The following is a 16,222-nucleotide window of genomic DNA, read 5'->3' as shown; positions in this document are numbered from 1 at the left end:
ACATTTGTGTAATTCCATATAAGTCTGTTATATCAGCCCTTTGAAGAAATATTTCAAATGTGATATAGTAGCAGACTGTTGTACTTTGTCAGTTATTGCTAGAAAATAAGGAGTTTAATGATGCCTATTAAAAGCTAAATCAGAGGCGCTTGGCATAGTATCAGAGCTGTTTTTGTATATGCTCCATCTTCTTGCCTGAGGAAGCTGGTCACTCCCGCAAAACGCGTTGTATTTTACCGTAGTATGTAAATAAATGGTTTTGCTGAAAATTAATAGGCATTTTCTTGTGTCTGCCTGGAGGCGGTAAATACACCACTGACTCCTCATTTTTAAACGTTTTAAATCTTGTTATTCTTCTATAGCCTCTATATCCATACTACATTATACATATCCACTCTTGGTGGAGGGGTGTTACCCCTTTTTTTCCTGATCTACAGAGAGCGACTTCTTAATCCTGAGTGGGGACAGGTCTAATCTCCCCACCTGCTTTTACAGTGGTTGCCTATGTGGTACTACTACTACACTATATTGGGCTATCGGTGTCCCTCTTTTTGTTTCTCAAAGCTAAATCAAACTCAGTCATATAAGGTTCCAAAATGTAACACAGTATAAATTGCAGGCTGAATTGTTTAATCGGGATTTAATTCTTGCCAAACAATCTCAAACTGACAATATTTCAATCAGAAATATATAGCTACACACACAAAAGTGTACCTGTGTTAAATAAGTGCCCCAAATGGATACTTACCTCAGTAGATGGTTCAGAGGCTTCCCCAATCGTCCTCGCCTACACTGTTCCAGCGATGGTTACTTCTACCCGCTGATGGTACCATGTCTCTTATTGACATATTTTGAAATGGTCCATAGCCATACATTGGATTTTCAATTTTGCTTTACATTCAAAAGCACTTACTGACCGGCAGTAGGGCAGTTTAGGTGCCAGATTTGTGTGCACAAGGCCAGAGTCCATCATTGGATACATTGTCACGGAGTGGTTATAAAACAAAGAATGTAACTGTGAGGTTTTTCCATCAGGACTAGCCCAAAAGCTGTCAGTAGAAGGTTCAGAGCCCTCAGATTAATAATGCGATCTATAAGTGAACGCTATGCATGTGTATGTATTTTACATGTTACAGCTTTCATTATAGTGATCCTTTAAGCTGCATTGTTTGTCAGAAAACTGTGAGATGGGCTCCCTTTTGAAGCTGAGTAGAAGCAATGATACAAACGAGTATGTAGTTATTCTTATTTATGCCCAATATATAATAAAAACAAACTGGCTAGTCCCAATGAAGAATGACCCTCCTACAGAGATTGTGACCTAGAGTGGTCACATGACTTCAGCATTGCCTTGGTCACATGACTGCAGCATATACTTAGGCTTGTGTTTTCTGCTAGCATACTGGGCATCAGTGGCCAAGCATGAGGATAATCTGGCCTCAGTTTTGCTGAGCCCAGAGTTCAGCTTTAACATTTATCATTTTGACAGCGGTCTCATTACTTGGCCGTCTGTGGTCATAACCAACAACATTCCCTAATACCAAGATGTACATATCTAGTCTGGCATCTTGCCTCATACATTCCCACTGAATTAATAGAGCTGTTTTTGAGTATGTAGCACATTATGGAGTCAGCTGCGTAGGTGATTGCTGCTACTTTCTGCAGTATCCATGTTAAAAATGATACCAAAAATCCAGGATGACTTTTACTCTTACAATAAATGAAGTTTTATCTTTTAATTCAGTTGGCTTTAGGTGTTGCTTTTTATGTCTTTGATATTAAGCAATTATTCTGTATTAAGCAATCCTAGGTCAACAGTTTAAAAAAAAAAAAAAGACTTTTCCAGCAGTTTGTGATTTGAGTCAGATGGGCTGACTGTGCTGACTGGTTAAATCTGGTCAGTATTTGCAGCCAAGACCTCTGTGGTCAGAGGAAATGATCCATATGATAACATGTCAGAAGACATGCCCTAGGTAAAGTGGAAGAATGATGACCTACAGGAGCGCAGAAATCTTACGAACCAGAATTCTTAGGAACAGTTTCAAAAATAACTGCACATCTGTTTCCCCGACCATCACATACCGGTAGGTTCAGGTCTGCCAAAATTAATAAAGCACAAATACTTTTCTTTGCGCCTCAAAATAATGCTGTGCTAAATGTGAAAGCTGGGTGCTCAAGTTCTGCTGCTTAGTCGCTGGTTGTGACAACTCTGCATAGGGCAGAGTGACATCGCTACAGTGACATCGCTAAGGCAGTGTGGCGCTGTAAAATAAAGCCAGTACGAAAAAATCTGCTGTGGCCCGATCTGCTACAAGATCAGACTTGACAACCAATGAAAGAAATGCAACATTTTATAATGTGCATTCAAATGGGAACTTTGCATGAGGAGTTTCAATTTTATTGTTATCATTCCAGTAAATGCAGACATATTCACTATTAGACTTGGTAAACAATTGGTATCTATCTGATATCAATTATTTACCACACAGGTGTCTGACTCCAGTCCCCACGGGGCATATCTCGCTAGTGCTTAGGATGAACTATTGGGTTTACTTTATGGGCCACACCTTTTCTGATTCAGTCCCATCAATTAATTTGAGCTGTGCCAAAAATGTGTGAGGACCTCGGCCCTTGAGGACTGGAGTTCGACATCCCTGATTTACCACCTTGTCACTTCTACCACACATACACACACAGCACATCAATTTTAATAGATTCCAGCAGGGAATCTATTGACAATGGACTAAACCACTGTTCCATGTAGTGCCCGGCAATGTCACCCCATTTACAATCTACACAAATCTTCTGTCCTGTCCAATTGGTCCATTTTCTGTAAGAATTGATCGAAATCTAATTGATGGGACATGTTGGGGCAATAGTTTTCTGGCAGATTCAATCAGTGATCGACTCTGCCAAGAATCGAATGGGAAAATCTATAAGGGTATGGCCATCTTTACTAGGATTTGCTGTTGGTGGCATGCATGCATGCAGAGCCTACGTGCAGCCTCTTTATATGCACAGTTAAGTGAAACTGCATTGACGTCAGGCATCCAGGTTACTGTATATACTCGCATATAAACCGACCCGTCTATAAGCCCAGGTACCCATTTTCCCTCAGAAATCAGGAAAAATTGACTTGCATATAATCCCCCTATCCAGTAAATCTCCCTCCACAGTAGCCTGTTGTGGTTGTGCCCCCAGTGAAAGTCAATCCCTCTCCCCGTAACTAGATGTGCCCCAAAGATGATACAGCTGTGTCTTAAGACACCATAGATATGAGAGACAGCAATTGCCACACAGGACGAACACCCGATCATTGCACTGATGGCACGTTGCTTGCATGCTCTGCTCCACAAGACAGGGGACACAGGTAGTCTTGAGCCATCTGCACAGCATGTTGCAGGGGATAGGGGGCATGGACACAGCAGGGAGCCAGCTGACAAGAACAGGGTCCCTAGTGCACAATCCTTAAGCTTCTCTGCCAGTAACAAAAACCTGCTCCACCATCCGTTCTGCACCACTGACCCGCATATAAGCCAAGGGGGTAACTTTTCAGCACATTTTTTTGTGCTGAAAAATTAGGCTTATACGTGAGTATATACAGTAAGTGCAGAAAACCTTCCCTGCACACATTGTGCGTAATATTAACTCGGTCTGACATCACTGCTCTTCCCTGTGCATCTCCTTTACTAAATAATATCGGTGGCTATTGTTTTTTTATATTTGTTGGCAGACATTGGCGGACACAGCTAATGTCTTGACTACAACAGTCTGACCATTGGTCTAGCGGAATTTAGATGTTCTGCTTCCTAAAATCTTGTTTTTAAAGCTCAGTGAAAATAGAATAGTCTTTGTTTTTCCTTTTTATTGATTACTCATAGTACACTTTATAGCTATTCCTGGAAAAATGTCACAATAGTCCGCACTTCCCCAAATCTGGAGACCTCAGAAATGCGTCACAATATTTCTTAACAGAAAACATCTGCTTCCCTTTGAACTGATTTTTAGTATTCCGTGGAATAGATAGTTTCCATTAAGCTGAGTCCATTAAGCTGTTGCTTCAACCGATGATCAACAATACAAAAATATTTTTTGTTTTTCTTTAACTTGAGCTATAGGCAACCGAAGAGCTGTAGAAACAGGACATGTATATAATTGTTTGCAACAGATGAACACACATAAAAACACATTTATTAAAGAATTCTCGCAATTCAAACATACCAAATTGTCACGTTGAGACGACATAATAGACCATGAAGGAAACATTAGAAAGTAGTAAAGCGACTTTAACAGTTCGTCTCCACCCCCCCTCCATAAGTCTAACTGGGCAGAGTGTCATGAAGTTTAGGAGGGAGGGAGGTGCCCCTAAAAAAGGTAAAAGCCGTTTAAAAGATGAGATGTGCTCATCTCAGTTACACAGTTTATTTGTAAAAAACAAAAACAGATGATGCATTTCACGGGAGTCAACCTGCTTCCTCGGGTTACTAAATCATGTGTTAGGGCAAGCATCGCACAGCTTTGAGCACCTCGCAAGTTGCATTACGACCCACCACCGGGATGTTTATGAGTCCAATCTGCAGAGTCTCCCTGGTCTCCCCCATTTGGTGACCAAACTACACTTTTTTTTCTGGAGGGCCACCAAACCATTTCGATACTTATTCGTCCGCAAAGGTAATTTGATACATCACATCCAAAGCTTGTATACAGTGGTTGCTGTTCTGCAACCCAGGTTTGAGTATACCGCTTTTATTGGTCTTATTTATACCATTTACATAACATACTACACCATACCAGGGCTCCTGGTTTCTCTTGAGCTTTTTTTCCCCCTTTTTCTGAGATCCCAGAGCTCCGCTGTCATGGACTTTGGTCATTTTTCTGTCTGTACTCTGTGTCCTCTGATAGGCATTCAGCTTTCCATGTACTATCCAAAGTAAAGTTTCATGTTTGAACAGCTTATTTTGGAATGCACAGTTGTTTTGCTTCACAATTCTTTTCCCCATCTTACAACATCTTTGGCACATTTCTGTAGTGAAGATGACATGGGCCACTATAATTCTTTTTCTTCCTATGTTGATGTGGCCAGACAGGAGGTGCTGTGATGTTGCCCTTAAAATTATTCATCTCTGCTGTTATACGGAGGAGAGGGAAACGGGCACAATTTTTTATACAATATTAAGCTGGTGTACAAGATACAGAGGCGTCAAAAGAATAAAAGGTAATTAAATGAACTTAAAAAACCAACTGGTTAAACAGAGGAGGCAGCGGTGGTCTTACCCCCTCCAAACAGACACAGGCAAGGACTGCGATTCAGACAGTCAACAATGTATTCAGAACTCCAAAAAACAATGCAACGCGTTTCACGGGCCATACATCCCGCTTCCTCAGGCAAAATACAGTCGGAGTCACAGCATCTGTATTATATCAGCGAGCTCGGCGCCTCTGGGTGGAGGGTTGTTACCCTATTTTCCTGTCTACAGAGAGCGACTTTTTATTCCTGAGTGGGGTCAGGATTGTTCTCCCCACCTGCCTATACAGTGGTTGCCTATTGGTAACCCTGGTTTGTAAGTATAATTTTAACTTCTCATTTACTTTGTTGTCCCCAAGACGAATTACACTATTGGGGCTCTTGGTGTCCCTCTGCTTTATTTTCTTTCTCTACCCTTAGCAAGGAAACAATATTTTCCAAAACTTAAGATCGGAAACTCCTTTTATAATCGGTTTTCTTTTTTTATTTTTACAATCACTACTTTTAGGACTTTGGAAAATTAGAATCGACAATCATTAAAGGCAAATAACATACATTCATAATTTTGGCAAGTAATGTGCTCAGTAGAGAAAGTGTAATGAATTTGTGTGTTTATCTGTAAAAGTATAAAAGTACTTCATTTGTAATTTTATATATATATATATATATATATATATATATATATATATATATATATATATATATATATATATATATATATATATATATATATATATACATATACATATACATATATACATATATATATATATATATATATATACATATACATATATATATATATATATATATATATATATATATATATATTCGGATTAAAGAAAGTAAATTTACAAAAATGTTTGAAGGAAGGCTCTTTACAATCATTACCCAGGAATGGTTCTTTCTTGCTTAGATGTAGCTGGGAATTTGATTTGTGGTAGTGAACAGATGCAGCCGTGAGAGGAATTATCAGATTTAATTCAACATATAGTGGAGCACGGTGGTGAATGATAGTTGTCATCTAGATATCAGTTTCCCACGTCTGATAATCTATACATGCCTGAATCCATTCAGGGTCTACATCTTCCCACAACTTTGTTAGTCTAGCTTGCTTTACAGGAAGGAAGAAAAAGCTGCAGACCTATGATGTCCTATCAGGAGGCTGGGGAGAGCCGGCTAATTTTGGTGCAGCGCTGAGCCGATGATTTGGTTGCCTCCATTGCCCGTAATGAGAATTATGGCTATAGCGGGACTCGGTGACTAATTTTGGGGTCAGCAATAACGGGAGCTCAAATTATCAAAAAGACTAGGTCATTTGGCCGGTGCCTGAATTACGTGTCCCCCAAGTTTCTAGAACTTGGAGGGGGAATAGTATTGGGGGGCAAGAGTTGGGCTGCAGTAGGGTGAGCAGGCTTTCAGGTTCACCCTGCAACCACATTTGCCCGTGCCATTTTTTTTAATTCTCGCAGTTAGGGAAAGGACTGTTATTTAGTTGCAGAGTTGAGTCACAGAACAAGCTATACAAGCTATATTGAGTTGTTGGGCCATCTAAATCACAGGACCACATAGGTAGAATTAAACAATTTGCCGAGGCATTTCGCATGTACAGGCAGTCCCCTACTTAGAAACAGTTTTTTTTTATTGTTTGTAAGTTGAATTTGTTTGTAAGTTGTGCTAAACATAGTGAAATGCGGGTAAATGATTTACTTTTGAACACATAGTATAAACTATGTTTTTTGGTTGTTTTACATCTGCTTTTAAAATGTGTTAAAGTGGACCCAAGTTAAAAATACAAGATTTCAGAAATAAAATCTATTTTCTAAATTATAATAATAAATAGCAGCCTTTTTTCAGCTGCATGATGACAAATATAAAATATTTGACATTTATTGGAGGAACCCCTCCCTTCCTTTCATATAGAAGAATCCGGCAAACTGGTGGAGTAAATGGTGTCCGGCAAAGGAGGAATTGCTAATGGCTGCCACCTGTATAACCCTAGTTATGAAAAGAGAAGGGTGAAAAGCATGCACTGAAATGCTCATAGGCTTGAAGGAGTGTTTATTTATCTTTGTATGTGTCAGAGTGGTGCAACTAAATATTTTAAATTAAAAAAATGTTTGGTTTGGGTCCACTTTAAACTACTTATAACTGTTTATACAATACTATAACAAAAATATGTAATAAACTGTATTGTATATTTTGTACATGAAGACAGCTTTGTTTATCTCTGAACTGTTGTAACTCGAGTAGTTGTATGTAGGGGACTGTCTGTACAGTATAAAAGTGACACTGAAGCAAAAAACAAAACAAACAACATATGATATAATGAATGGTACGTGTAGTACAGATAATGAATAGAACATTAGTATCAAAGAAAAGAGTCTCATATTTTTATTTTCAGTTATATAGTTTTTTTTTTTTTTTAAGATTAAGAATAAGATTGCATCATTCTGTCACAGTTGCACACTCTGGTCTATATGCAATTCCGTTTTTATCCTAGGAGACAAATTTTCATCTTTGATTTAAAATAACTTTTTACCACTTTCCAAAGAAAACTATCAAAAAGTAGTTAAAAAATACTATCAAAATGATGTTGAGCATTTATTTTGCTTGCTGGTGGTTTAAAAGGCATTGCAAATATCACCTAGGAGAAAACTCAGGAGAAAAAGCTATTGCATATGGTCCTCTGTCTGTTCAGCTATAAAACAAATCAGAAATAATCACCCTTTGAACTTTCTTGCAGTAAAACCTTATCTCAAGCTGTCTCTCACTGTTTCTTAGCCGTTTAAGTGCTTCAAAAAACAGGACTGTATTCGACTCAGTGGGTCGATTAGCTCAGTAAAGCTCTATTGCATAGATAACTGATGTTTTTTTTTTCCTTTACTTTTCCTGTACTGGAAAACAATATGAGAATCAGTTATTTTCTGCTAATGTTCTATTTGTTAGCTGTACTACACATACAATTCATTATCTCATACGTTTATTTTTGCTTCGGTTTGCTTTAAAGGGAACCAGAGACGAAGCACCCTCATGTATTTTACCATATATATCAGTGGGAACATTAGAGAAAACGCCTGCCCTGCTCTCTGTTTCATTATTTACTGTTCAGATTGCTTCTTATCAGCCCTGATAAAATCCCCGACTGACCATTCAGTCTGGCTTTGTTCGGGAATCTTTATAGCTGAGTCTTCTGTGCTGTCTTTTCAAGCCCAAGCCTGCCCTCTTGTGGCTCTGCTCAGGAATCATTATAGCTGAGTTATTATAGCAAAGCCAGACTGAATGCTCAGTCGGGGATTTTATCAGGGCTGCTAAGAAGCAATCTGAACAGTAAATAATGAAACCGAAAGCAAGGTAGGGGTTTTCTCTAATGTACCCACTGATATATATGGTAAAATATATGAGGATGTTTCGTCTCTGGTTTGCATTTACTGTTGCTGTCTGCCTGTATAGTTAAGATATCTGAATCACAGGACGGAATATACCGAATGAAAACTGTTCTGGTAAGAGATTTTGTGTGGACAGTATTTCAGCTACAGCATGTATTTAGCTGTCTGCCTGTAGTTCACCTTTAAATACAGCTTTGAACAATTAGAATATAAATGTATTTACGGTAAGCCCATTCTGTCAGTTAGGGGGGCCATGTGAAAGCCACTAGTAGCAATAATAGTAATAATAATGGATTTCAGTGCCTTCCACGATTGACTGCTGATGGGATAAACCAGCACTGCGCATCACACTGATGTATTTCTCACTTGGCTGAGCATAGTTTGTGACCTTTTTTTTCCAGACTCCTTCCCAATTATTAAAGCCTCTTTTATATTCATTGATTTTAGCCACACACTTTAGTCACAGATGGAGAAGGTTTACTTACATTTTTAGCAATTAGTTGGTTCTGCTAACTGCATTAAGCATTAGGAACTGAACTGTGAATTTTATCATTTTGTACCTGTTAGAAATTTTAAATGCGTTTTAAACAGGAATCTGTAGGATCCTTTTTAATGTAGAATGAAATTGATAAGTATTCATACTAGTGCAATGCATCCTCCATGACTAATGGAATACAGAATGTATTTAGCACACAACATATGCAGCTAAAATGCTAAAGACATTCAGCTGCTGAAACCTATAAAGGAAAAATAACATTATCTACAAAATACAAAGCCAAAAATACAGTAAGCTTCTCCCCCTAATTAACACTACTACAATCCAAAATTCAAAGATTGGGGTTTAACGGGAACCGGAAGCGAGAAGTATAGGGAGGCTGCCATATGTATTTCCTTTTAAACAATGCCAGTTGCCTGGCAGCCCTGCTGATCTTCTTCTTCTTTTTTTTTTTTTTTTTTCAATACATTTTTATTGAAGTTTTGAAAAAAAAAATCAACATAGAGATAACAGGTAGCCATATAGAAATAGGTGATTACCATTGAACAGAAAAAAATACAATACAGAAAAGTATGCAATAATGTCAAATAATACATTTTAATGAAAGCTTTTGTAGTAAACCGCTAAAATGTAGTTATGTAGTACACTGAAGCATACATATGTTAAGGAACAAAATGCACGGAATGATAGTAAGACAACAATAAAACAAAAGTAATAACATAAATAACTAAAGGGAACTGAACAACACATTGGTCCCACTGAGACTCAGACGCCATCAAACCCCAATTTACATGTCCGCTCTGGGCTTCGGGGAGACAGTAGATCTATCTCTCAGGCCAAAAAATAAAGATATTATCACTAGTTTGTTCTTGTAAATAAAATAAATAAATAAATACATAAATAATTGTATATCAGTAAGTTAAGGAGAATAACAAAAGATAAAGGAAAAAAAGGGAAACTTTACGTGGGAAGTATAACCCTGGGTGATAATACGGAGTATATTTTAAAAATCTTAATTGACATTGTATTTATAGTGATATTTATACTGGTAGGGCTAATACAGTGATACCACAATCAAGATGTATAAGTAAAGCAGACAGTAGGAAGTGAATCAATCAAGTCCATTCATATTATTAACAGTGGACAATGATTGGTTGAAGGGGATATCTGATGTTAGCCCTGCTGGTCTATTTGGCTGCAGTAGTGTCTGAATCACACCAGAAACAAGCATGCAGCTAATCTTGTCAGATCTGACAATAATGTCAGAAACCTCTGATCTGCTCCATGCTTGTTCAGGGTCTATGGCTAAAGGTATTAAAAGCAGAGGATCAGCAGGACTGCCAGGAAACTGGTATTGCTTAAAAGGAAATAAATATGGCAGCCTCCATATTCCCTCTCATTACATTTGCCCTTTAAAAAAACAAAGATCATTACAATTTTATAAAATTTAAAAACTTAAACTTACATGGGGGGCCCTATATCATAGGGAACCCCACAGATAAAATGCACCTATTAAAATGTCCCAGCAGGATAGAGAGAATGGTTCCGCCCGTCTCCTTCCCGACTAGTTTCACTCTCTGGCGTCCTCAGGGAATCTAAGTAAAACACTACTCCAAGTTTTACTATTCCTATAAGAAATAAAGGAATTAAGTAAATCCGTACTCTTTAGATATTTTCTGTGAAGGTAAATTGATTCAATGGTGGTGGGTCACCCTGAGCTGCTTGGGTATTCTCTAGCAGACTAGATTAGCGCTCATCAGTGTATGTAACTTGCCCTCACGGAGGAGTAGTTTCATCTTCTTTATGTGTATGTGTGTGGCGTACTATCACCAGTGCAATATAGTACTTTCTCCTTCATTATAACTGTGTATTACTATTCACTTAAAGCATATTAGTGATTCTGCGATTAGTTTCAATTACTCTAATATGCATGTAATTGATAGAAGCTGAGGAAAATGAAGCCGCCTCGCATTCTGTATGATAAAAGATTCTACATCCACATATCATGACGTTTAAAATCACAAAGGCAGCCATCAGGAGTCCAATTCATAGAGGGAAAAATTCACTTGTCGTAGCTTGTCGTGTGCGTGCGTGCATGCGTCTGGATTTCCATGCACTTGACAGCACATATAACAACAACAACAACAAATAACATTTGTAAAGCGCTTTTCTCCCATGGGACTCAAAGCGCATAAGCATGGCTCCGACCATCGTGGTACAGAGGAAGAATTTTATAAATCTGGAAATGCCAGGCTAAACAGGTGGCTTTTCAGTCTGGATTTGAATAGCTCCAGGGATGGTGCTGTCTTTACTGGATGTGGTAGGGAGTTCCAAAGAGTAGGGGCAGCATGACAGAAGGCTCTGTCTCCAGATTTTTTGAGGTGCACTCTGGGAGTGACCAAGTTTATAGAACTTGCTGATCTGAGGTTGTGAGAGGTGTGGTGCAGCTTCAGCAAGTCCTTCATGTATCCAGGGCCCAGATTGTGCAGGGATTTGAATGTCAGCAGTCCAATCTTGAAGAGTATTCTCCATTCTACTGGTAGCCAGTGCAGTGAGCGAAGGATCGGTGTAATGTGACAGTGGCGAGGCTGGTTTGTTAGCAATCTGGCAGCAGCATTCTGCACTAATTGCAGGCGACGCAGGTCCTTTTTGGGGAGGCCAGCATAAAGGGCATTGCAGTAGTCCAGCCGTGATGTGATGAAGGCGTGGACTAGGGTTTGAAGATCCTCTGGGGGAATCAGATGTTTAATCTTTGCAATGTTCTTCAGATGAAAGAAGGAAGATTTAACTACAGATGAAATTTGGTTTCTGAAACTCAATTCCCCATCGATTAGTACGCCAAGGCTGCGCACAAGGTTGGAGCTGTTTATGTCTGAATTCCCAATCCTGATTGGTGTTGCTTTAGGATAGAGCTGTTTTGATGGCGAGCACTGGCTTTGGACAAACAGGACCTCAGTTTTGTCAGCATTCAGTTTCAACCAGTTATCATTCATCCATGCCTGAAGCTCAGCTAAGCAAGAGTTTATTTTTGGGGTAGGGTCTGTTCCACCAGGTTTGAAGGACAGGTATAGCTGTGTGTCATCGGCGTAGCAGTGGTACGTCAGGCCATGTCGTTGGATAAGTGTACCGATTGGCAACATGTAGATTGCAAACAGCAGAGGGGATAGGATTGATCCTTGTGGCACTCCGAATTGTAGAGGTGCAGGTTTGGACATTATAGGTCCTAGGGATACTCTCTGTGTTCTGTCAGTCAGGAATGATCTGAACCACTGGAGGACTGATCCACTGATGCCACAGTACTCCTGCAGTCTGTTAAGCAGGATTTTATGGTCAACTGTATCAAAAGCAGCTGAGAGATCCAACAGGATTAGGATGGAGCATTCCCCTCTGTCCCTTGCCATGAGCAGATCGTTGCAGACTTGGATGAGGGCTGTTTCACAGCTGTGGTGTTTCTTAAAGCCAGATTGTAGAGGGTCCAGGATGTTGTTTACTGACAGCCTGGTTTCAAGTTGCAGACAGACAGCCTTTTCAATAACTTTACCTAAGAAGGGGAGGTTGGAGACAGGTCTGTAGCTGCTCATAGCATCTGGATCCATGGAAGGTTTTTTAAGAAGGGGCTTGATGATTCCTTCTTTTAGAGAGGTAGGAAACCTCCCTGCTTGCAGAGAGCAATTTACTATTTTGTGAAATGCTGGACCAAGCAGGTCAGGGCATTTCAGCATATGTTTAGTTGGTCCAGGGTCCAGGTCGCAGGTTGTCTGGCGGAGACGACACAGGATGTCTGAGATCTCTTCCTCACTAATACTTTTGAAGTCAGTCCAGGGTGTTAGGTTGTTTTTGCAGCTATTTCCATTAGTTGCATGGGTCTTGGGTGCTGTGGACTGAATGAGAGACCGAATAGAAGATACTTTGTCAGCAAAGTAGCAAGCAAATTTCTCACATAGCTCCTTTGAGGGAGTTATAGTGGGTTTTAGACAGGATGGATTACATAGTCTATCAACTGTGCGGAATAGTTGGGCTGGTCTGTTGGCGGCCTTTGCGATCTCCTGTGATAGGTAGGAGGATTTTTTCTTGGTGATCGCATTTTGGTAGCTTTCCAGGTGAGAGACAAGGGTGTGTTTATCTTTTGAATTCTGAGATTTTCGCCACTTCCTTTCTAGTCTGCGCACTTCTTTCTTTATGTCCTTTAGTGAGCTGTCAAACCACCGTGCATGGTGAAGTGGTGTAGATCGTTTGATGCGAACTGGAGCGAGGGCGTCATAGGCAGATGACACTGCATGGTTGTATATCAGGACCATGGAGTCTGGGTCTGCGCAATGATTGGTTAATGCGTCGAAGTTGAGGATATTCTGAACGTGCTGGGGTGAGACATCTTTCAGTGAACGGTATTTTATGAGTTCTTTCCCTCTGTATTTTATCGCTGGTGCTGTCAGAGAGAAGTGGATGGTGTGGTGATCTGACCATATCACTGGGTTTATATCCATGTGTGATATTAAAAGTCCGGAATGAAATATAAGATCCAGGGTGTGCCCTTTCGTGTGGGTGGGGAGGTTGACAGCCTGAGAGAGACCCAGTTCACTCATTATGAGAAGTAGTTCACTTCCTAGCTGGGAGTCGTGATCATCCACCCATGCATTGAAGTCTCCCAGGATGATCCATCTAGGGTGTTCCACTGTTACGCAGGATAAGAGTTCAGATATTTCCTTAAGAAAGGCTGGACCATTTTTTGGGGGGCGGTATATGAGCAATATGTTGATGTTTACTTCTGCTGACAGTTGAGCTGCAAGACATTCAAAGGTTTCAGTGGGGCCTATGGGCAGGGGCCTTATGTTCAAAGAGGATCTGAAGCATATGGCAACCCCCCCACCCTTGCCGACTTGTCTCTCACAGTGCAAGATTGAATAATTGGCCGGCACGGTTGCTTCAAGAGTTGGGCCTGCATGCTTCCCAAGCCAGGTCTCTGTCAAAAAGGTCAGATCAGAGAGCTCTATTAGGTCATGTATAGTTGCAGTCTTATTATTTATCGATCTGGCATTGCAGAGTGTAGCTGTGATTAAGCTTTTCTGAGGGCAAATATGTTTTTTATACTTGGATCCACTACCTCTCCGCCCCCTTCTGCATTTCCTGAGTATCCCAAAGGATTTTAAGCGGAGAGCTAGTGAGGTGTTAATTTGTAATTGTTCCTTGGGAGGGCAGGCAGAGAGAAGGTCCTTTGATGAGTATTTGTATGTTGACATTAGAGACAATAGACTTGTTCAGATAGCTTGTACTTCTGGAGTCCTGCTGAGATCAAAGGGGATCTGTGCAAACTCCTTTCATTCCTACACAGAGTTGGATCATAGATTTATTTTAAGTAAAGTTCCTTGTTTTAGAGTTAGATGATAAATGATAACATAAATGTGGAAAATAGTCACTTGGTGCATATGCCTTGGATAATGAATAAAGGATTACTCACAGGGTGGAGTGAGGGCAATCACAGGCAATCAAGTCTTCAGAGAGGTTGAGGGTCTTGTTTCAGGTCAGCTGTTAGAAGGCTTGGTGTGTTCAGCAGAGGTAAGCTTCATGGAGGATTTCAATCCAGTTTAAATCTCTGCCATCCAAAGTAATCCGATTGTTCTGGTTGGTTGTAGTTGTAGTCTTGGTCGTGGTGGGTGGAATTCCTCTGTATTTTGAGTCCAGTTTCAGCACAAATAGGTTTAAAGGTGTAGAAATCTGAGACAAGGTCTGGAGCAGCTTAAGAGAGCTGCAGCCCGGCTGGGCGCGCTCAGTTCATATGTAGTGAATCTGCCTACTGTGCGCAAAACCAGTAGCAGACAGCCTGTTTAATGAATTGTTTGTCCAGTATTCATGGTGTGGGTTCCTGTTAATCCGTGTATTATTGTTAGAATTGTTGTTCGCAGTATAACCAGGGCTGGATTTACCATAAGGCACTGTGTAGGCACGCGCCTACAGGCGCCTGATGATGAAGGGGCGGCTCACTCTCCTCCCCTAGTGCCTTTCTACTTCCCTATGCAGAGTCCTGAGCAGAGCTTAAATGAGAGTTTAGTAACCTGGCTCTCGGCATTCCACTGACAAGATCTCCCTTCAGTCGGGGCACCACTAGCTGGCTACCTAATGCTAAGGGACACTGATAGCTACCTATGACTGGTAAGGGCCAGCACACTTGTGGTGCGGTTCAGCGGGGGTTTGTGGGTTTCTGGAGGGTGAAGTTTAGGGTGCCTGGACATCTGTGCCTATAGGCTCCTGTGATGTAAATCCAGGCCTGAGTATAATGCATGCATATTACTCATTCGTTCTACCTTACCAAGCACAATTCTTTAATGTCCAACTCCCACAATCTGAGGACACTACAACAGTATAATTTTACATTTGCGGGAGGCAGTTACCCTGCTAACCATGTGCCTGTCACATGTGCCACTTGTGGATACTGGGAAACCTGTGCCACTGGTCTCAAGTAATCTGTGCCTTGGTATCTTTGTCTTCTGAGCACCTGATATAGGCTGTACTAATGTTCATTTATTACACAAAAGCACTCCATGCACTGTATGTTAATTAAGTACCAGGAAACCCCGATTCTTAAAAAGAATTGCGTGTACACCACACCTGCTGCACTAAGCCTTTGCCCACAACTGTGATGCCAACACTAAGCTGCTGCCCATGGTCCCATGCATATTTACAACCTTTGGCTAGTATATAGGATACATATATGAGATCCCTTTATTTGCCTGCAGTTGCTGCTGCTGCTGTTTATAATTTTTGATTTATAAAATAGCAGCTTCTTCTTTCATCACCTGTCATGCTGTCTAAAAGTTACCTACATTAGGAAACAGCAACTTGGAATTGTTGACAGACCATTCTGAACCCAGACTGCTATTACTGAACATTTATGATTCTTGAGCATTTTTTTTATTTTTCAGCTCCCCATGGCCAACTTCTGTCCTATATAATGCATATCACTGTAATTTCTCCTTTCACCAGTTCTTTTATTTTTTTTCTTTTCTTCTTTTTTTTTTTTTTTTTTTTTAGGCCAACTAAACCCACAGGCAAATTCTGATTGCAATCAGATCGATCCAGAAATGCAGTATATAAAAA

The 16,222-nt window shown here is 40.2% G+C and overlaps 1 protein-coding gene across 1 annotated transcript in view; it reads left to right on the top strand.

The window, feature by feature from the left end:
• LRP1 (LDL receptor related protein 1) overlaps positions 1–16,222 on the top strand; it is a 463,435-nt gene that overhangs the window by 203,460 nt on the left and 243,753 nt on the right. The window lies entirely within an intron of this gene.

Source organism: Hyperolius riggenbachi, chromosome 2 (genome assembly GCF_040937935.1).
Source record: "Hyperolius riggenbachi isolate aHypRig1 chromosome 2, aHypRig1.pri, whole genome shotgun sequence".
NCBI classification, from domain to species: Eukaryota; Metazoa; Chordata; class Amphibia; order Anura; family Hyperoliidae; genus Hyperolius; species Hyperolius riggenbachi.
The sequence above is the reverse complement of the archived record's forward strand: the minus strand, read 5'-3'. Positions and strand labels throughout refer to the sequence as shown.